Raw genomic sequence first — 7,078 nt, 5'->3', positions numbered from 1 at the left:
AAACACCACACTTAATGCTAGTGTGTAGTAGCTATATAAGCAGGTAGCTTCACCTATTGCTCAAATGTTTGAGATCTGAGATAAACTGGGCACTTTTCAGGAGCAAGAATAACCATGATACAGTCTTTCATGTGTTTACATGATATACAGGGAAAAATGATTGGATCAGGGCAGCCATTATCCTGCAGGAATGACTTTGATGTGCCTTATTTCAGCATCAAGTTTGTATCATGAACAAATGACTAGCAGATGAAAAGCTTCAATAAAAAGTGTCTTTTCATCAATACTAAAGATGCAATTATTGAAACTGTGATGTGGTTCAGTTTGGAGACATTTTGCTTATAATTCTCCAATTTGTAAACAAACATACCATCCTTCCCCACCTAGGTTCTAGATTTGAACACAGAAAAGAAAAATTCCTTGAGAGTTTTTATAACACTATCTCCTCACAGGAATATAACAGTGTAATTTTTTTTTGTTTGACTCATTTGACATAGCAACAGCCTTTTAAGATTATTGATGCAGCAATGACTAAGTTTAACCACAAGAGGACATTAGTCCACAGTGGTTCAGATACTTGGCTTGCCACATGGTGTATACGTAACATGGACACCTGTTACATTGTTTTCCAGTCTGCTCTCAGATATTTAACTTAGGAGTCCGTTAATCATCTGAAAATGCATCTTCTGGGTTCATCAGCTTCCCAGAAATCGATTCCAAATAACTTGTAGTCACACAAAACTAATTGTGATATCAAGTAACTGCATCGTCAAAAAAAATCTGGTAGTTAAATTCATCACAGTAAATATTTTCTTCTTCAAAGACTATCCAAAAGCTACATGAGGCAAAACAGAAACAGACTGGAACAGTGAAGGTAAATATATGAGTACTGTAATGTGTTTGGAAACAATAGAGGGAGAAGATCAATGTAGCTGAGTAGTAATATAACAAGGAAAAGGAAGTTTTGGAATAATTTAGTTTGAGTTATTCAAAGCCAGTTCTGATAACCAAACTATATGTGAAAATTATATCAGGAGATTTTTAGAATGAGCTACATACATTATAAATATCTAATGCTCCAATTGGGTACTTAAAAGGAATGAAAGAAGCATTGCACAATGTGATCTGCAGCATTTAAAACGTTAAGCTATGACAGCTGTAAGCAAATTTATAAGCCAGGAAAATTATTGTTAAAGCAGTTTAAACAATAAACTTATCCTTAAATGTCTATACTAGGCCTGAAATTGCAAGATTGGAATTGTGTCATATTATGATGGAATATTCTTTTTTTGTCAATGAAGACAAGCTGAGAGCTTGACTTGAATTATCTTTATAACAAATGTTCTTCAGGATCTTGTTCACTGCAGCACTTGAAATTAGGAGATAACATTTAGACCACTCATACCGCAAATGATTTCCAGTGATGTGAAATCTGCCACATAAAGCTGAAAGTGATACAGTGTAATTTGAATTCAAGCATGTGGCACACACACTCGCAGTGCATTTCAGTCTAAATGGAAGCAGTAGTGTGAAACTTTCTCAGCCTTACAAGCTTACAATGCAACTGCAATTTATTTTATGAGGCACTTTGTCAACTTTTAATTTTTTTCAACAAAGATCAAATGGCTTTTGTCTTGTATTAAAATCTAAGTAGCATTTTGATATTGGTGAACAGAGCTTTGTGCACGATCACAAGCACGTATGCAGAGATCTGCACTTTGATTGACAACAGAGCTAACAGCTTCATTCAGGTCTTCAAGTTTTATATCCTTTGAGTGACAGCCTGAGATATAAACAGCACTGTATCCATTTTGAGCACATTGTCATTTACACCCACACTGACTCAGCAATGGAAATCTTTAAAGGTTGTCTTTCTACAGTAAATACTAGGGCCTCCAAGTGCGTCACATAAACAATGATGTGAGTGTAATGCTAACACACTTAGTGGTGGAATGTTTTACAAAAGATCAACTGAATTTTTATACCGATAGGTTACATTTTTCCACATGCTCAACCAGAACCATCTAATTATATACAAGGTTCCTTTCTTACAATAATTCCTTGTTGAGCTTGATCTGAGCTTTTTTTGCAAGGTCAGAAGCATGGCACATTTTTCACATAATTTTTGTTGTGTAAGGGAATTAATCAGAGATACCATACCTACAGTTAAAGGGATGTTGTATGCTATATTGACATTCAAAGATCACATATGTTGAAAAAACATACATTATAAGTATGCAGTAACTTTTCTCATTGAATAAGGGATCGTGCTTTGCCCTCAACCTCCTGTGTAAGGACAGGAACTCACAAACAAAGAGAACAACATCTTTCAGCACCAACTTACTGCTTGGGAAAATATGCAACGCCTTAGAGAAGAACCAAGAAAGCTGACAGTGAAGAAGTATGTCGCTTTAGATCTGGGAAACGCCCTCATCCACTACAGAAAAAGTCATGAAACAATGGAGCACATGTTCAGTATAGGTGTCATCTCCTTCATGACTGAACCTACAGAATGGGGTTCAGATTTGACCACTGCTCTAAAGGTCAGTTACCCTATACAATTTTCTATGGAAACCACACATCTCAGTAAAGCAGTTACTAGACAAATTCATTCTATGCGTACAGTTGAAAGTTTAGCTAAACTTTCGAACAGTAGAATATTTCCCAAAGCTGCATGCCAATAGTGTGTATTAGCAGGTCCCTCTCAATGAGTTATCCAAACTTCTCAACACCTTTATTGCTCCTTTCAGTCCGTACTTTTTCAATAGACAACAATTCAGCATTCTGCACTGGAGATTTCCCAATGCACCATGTCCAACGTTTTACAAAGGCCTTCTCTGCGCAGATGTTGAGATTTTCCACCAGTTTGTTTGTGTTTTTTAACAAGAGCGTTCCCAGGCATAAGGAACTTGAGTACTGTGCATAGATTGGATGGGTGCAGGTTGATTGGCTTAGCCATGGTTTTTTTTTAAAAAAGAACCCCATGTGGGGTTATGGGAATTGTGTCAGAGTGGGATCTTTTTCAGAGGGGTTGGCTCAGACTGGATGGGCTGAATGGCCTCTTTTTGCACTGTAGGGTTTCTGCGCTTTGGGAGGTTCATTGCTTGTCGGAATGGAAGCCAGACAGGAGCTTTTGAGGAGAGTTATTCAAAGATCACATGGTGGGGGTGGGGTGGGGGAGCGGGGTGATGGGGGTACAGAAATTCTCCCGTTTTCTAGAAGGATTGAGAATAAAAGGGCCATAATTCAATGAGACAAGGAAACCTTTCTCTGGCTGAAAGGGTGGTTCTGGTCTGGAATGTGCTGCTTGGATGTGATGGAGGCTGGGCTAGGGCTGAAATGATCAAAAGGAAGTTGAGACTGTGGGTGTTTTCAAGAAACAGGAAGGCTGTGACCTGATGGACTGACTGGCCTGCTTCTACACTGTAACTATCCTGTGTGCCTACTTTGGAGCAGAAACCCTTTTCATCCTGCTAACAACGCTCACTTTGGGCATAGAAATATCGTTAAAATGAGCAGGAGTAGGCTGTTTCACCTCTCGAACCACTTTCCCATTCAATAAGATTTGGGCTGGTTATCTATCTAAGTCCCCTGTTCCTGGTTTCCCCCGATGGGCATAGGTTTAGGGTGAGAGCGGAAAGATATAAAAGAGACCTACGGGGCAACTTTTTCACACAGAGGGTGGTACATATATGGAATGAGCTGCCAGAGGATGTGGTGGAGGCTGGTACAATTGCAACATTTAAGAGGCATTTGGATGGGTATATGACTAGGAAGGGTTTGGAGGGATATGGGCCAGGTGCTGGCAGGTGGGTCTAGATTGGGTTGGGATATCTGGTCGGCATGGACGGGTTGAACCGAAGGGTCTGTTTCCATGCTGTACATCTCTATGATTCTACAAATTCTAAAACAAATTGGTCTAGCATTTTGTGGGAGTTGCCACGTGGAAAGTATGAAAGTTCTTTTATAGTATGGTTTGGTTCATGCACCACGAGACTGGGTTCTTTCCAGATTAATTCAGAAGGCAAATGTGGGGACGGAATTTTCCCAGGCCTAGAGAGGTATGGTCACTGGTAAGAAAGTTGGCAGAATATAGCAAGAGTGAAAAAAGAATGAGATCCTCAATGTCAAAAACATCAACTCAAGGTTTTACAGCTATGTGTAAATCACACTTGCAAATGATGAATTCTCTGTTTGTATACATTAAAATCTTACCATTAACTGATCTCTCCTTCGTTCTTTGCAGTCCATGATTGCCGTAGGTACTGGTAAGAAACTACTTCCATACTGGCCAGCATTCCACGTGAACTCCACAGCTGGCATGAGTGGCCTATGGCTAGGGCAAAATGCAAGGATAACGTCAACTTGCTAGAGGGTGGGGTTGCACACAACTTCCATTACAGAAGATTCAGATAAAGAATTTGGAAAATAACTAATTGATATGCATAATGGAGCGTTGGGAAGTCTGTTGCAAAAGGATACGTCTGGACAGAATTTTCTGGACAGAGTTGCATATGGGCAGATGACCTACCCTATACAACATGGAATTGTTGATTGGTACACTTTGGATGCAACCATGATGAAATGTCTGTTAGCTGATGTCATAAGTTTCATTGCATTACAAGTAGCTTCACCAGAGATATGAGGACTACAGTGTACAAAAGACATTGCAGACTGTGACAGCAATCTGGCCACAGAATCCTCAATAGATTACTAGGATTGCCGAGATGCTTCTTAAGGTGAAAGCATTAGTTTAATAGAATATGAATGTGCTGCCATCACTTGTGTTCCCATCATTACCATTTTGCCAGTGCTTTTACAGTTGTCTGCCAGCTAGAAAATCCAGGTTGCTGCTGCCCATGCCAAGATGATACAGTCCGAAGCTGGTTTCTCTAGACCCAGAATGTCACGTTAATGATAATGATCCAACAATCATTCATCAGGGATTAATTAACTCTGCGAGTTAGTTTACTTGTCTCAATAAAACACATCACCAGTTTTAAAGTAAACATTACAGCAAGTCAATTGAGTTCTGTGTACGCAGCTTGCAAAGTCAAAACCGACTAACCAGGCAGGCAAAGTTGCATTAACATACAGCACATGGAGTCTTTAACAGTGTACTCTCTTAAAGACACATAGAACACAGTGTTGTTTGAGGTCATTTTCATAAACCATCTACCTGCTCCTGTAATGAAATTCAGAAATCTCCTAACTGCCACACTGCAGCTATTGGGGTAGTACTACTGAGGAGACCCAGAAGAATGCAGTACACACAGAAGACAGATTCAAAGGCAATGTACAAATTTATTTAATTTACATTTGTAAGCAATACATGGCATGATTTAATTAACAAATTTGCTTTGGAATGTTATTGTTATGTTGTTTTTCTTTTCATTTTTGCAATCTAGCCAGGGTGACAATATGCTGATCAGAAATAGAGGTAAGCTTTCAAATGTGGGACCCATGGTGAAAGCAGAATTGGATTTCCGTTACTAGTATATTAGTTAATGTAATTCTTCATATCCAGTCCAAGACAAAAAAAAACTGTCTAGGTTTCCGTCTTTCTCATGTTCCACTTCCTCTTCATCTCTCTCAGTTTCTCCCAGCATCATGTTCTACTTTCAACAGCCTCTGCTCATTCAACCAGTGATGCTCTATATCAGGGGAATGGCTTTTGAATGAACCATGCCTGGGAGAAGAAATAAAATTGTGGACAAGTTCTGCAGGCAGGATAAAGACTTTTAGTGCTGGCTATGCCAGTCAGTGTAGAGTAATAAAATTTGAAACAACTGTAGGAAAAACAGACACTGTAATATTGTACCAAAAACTGGAAGAAATCCTAAGTAGCTAAAGATCCCTTTCAATATAATTGGTAGAGAGTTATTGATGTTGCTCAATAAATGTTCAACTATGTGATGGTAACAGAAGGTACTGGTCAGGATTTTGATTTCAGTATGGCAGTGTTAGCATCAGCAGTGTATGGTGACTAATGTCACAATTTGTCTGCTCTGTATGTTTCTGGCAATGCTAAATGTGAGTGTGTTAACACCTTTATCAATGTGGCACTGAAGTGATCTGTAACACCCATTGGATTCCATGTTGGTCTTCAGCAGCGTTTATAGTAGGCAGCTTTGTGCCTACTGATCTAAAAAACTGTCCTACTGAATATATTCAACACATTCATTGCTATTTGAACTGCTCCATGCTCCCCCTCTGTGACTTAACATCCCCTATTATAACCATTTGTTGCAATTGAATTGTTTAGGTTTCATTAACCTTTTTTAAACAAGTTCTGATTTCTGCCATTTTTTGATGATTAGATTTGAGCAGTAATTTCAGACTGAAAACAAGTACTGATTTAAATACAATTTCTAAATTCATCAAACTCATTGACTTCTTATATTTGGAACTTTACCAACACCTTTACATCATGGTGTAAGAGACCTCTCCAACATTTTTTCCAATAATATCTGTTCAACCTAGACTTTTACCTTGTTATTGTCTTTATTCAGCGACTTCACCCCTTTGAATACTGTCAATGTGTACTTACATTCTGATTACATTTTGTTATCATTATTTTAAATGAAATGAAATACATTTACATAACTGCAAAATGCTATCTGTTATGGTAATTTTCAAATGCTTCCCTGCGTGGTTCAAATTCTTTGGATTCCTCAAGGACACTTGTTGAAACCACTTCTCTCAACCCCCTCCCTTTCTGAAATCATATCACACAAATTAGAAGGAAATAGGTTACAGATAGCTAAAAGGGATAGGTTATAAATAACAAGAACTAAATTTTAAAGTTATCATGTGTAAGAGATTAATACACGTTGCGTGTTTGGTATTGTAATCAAAGAGACAAAAAAAAATACAATTGATTATCATTCTCAGTTAGCTGCTGCTCTTGTGGCAATTCAGCATTCCTGAATTCTTATCCAGCTCCCACTGCCAAGTCTGACATGGAAATTCATTGCTTGCTAAAATGGAAAAGTGAAAATAATAATAAACAGAACAAGGAAGCAGAACAAAATGCTTAAGTGCTCTTCATGCATTACACCAAAATACTGGGGCTTTT

General features: G+C 38.4%; 1 long non-coding RNA gene across 1 annotated transcript; it reads left to right on the top strand.

Moving 5' to 3' along the window:
• Window positions 1–646: 646 nt before the first annotated feature.
• On the top strand, window positions 647–6,681 carry LOC148148774 (uncharacterized). The gene is made up of 3 exons (XR_015758572.1): window positions 647–874; window positions 2,263–2,543; window positions 4,247–6,681. It is a non-coding gene; the product is annotated as an uncharacterized LOC148148774 (long non-coding RNA).
• The last annotated feature ends 397 nt before the right edge of the window (window positions 6,682–7,078 follow it).

The sequence above is a fragment of the Chiloscyllium plagiosum genome, unplaced genomic scaffold (genome assembly GCF_037043375.1).
Source record: "Chiloscyllium plagiosum isolate Xiang-an unplaced genomic scaffold, Cpla_swu_hap1 HiC_scaffold_11, whole genome shotgun sequence".
NCBI classification, from domain to species: Eukaryota; Metazoa; Chordata; class Chondrichthyes; order Orectolobiformes; family Hemiscylliidae; genus Chiloscyllium; species Chiloscyllium plagiosum.
Note: the sequence above shows the minus strand (reverse complement) of the source record. Positions and strands in the feature narration are given on the sequence as shown.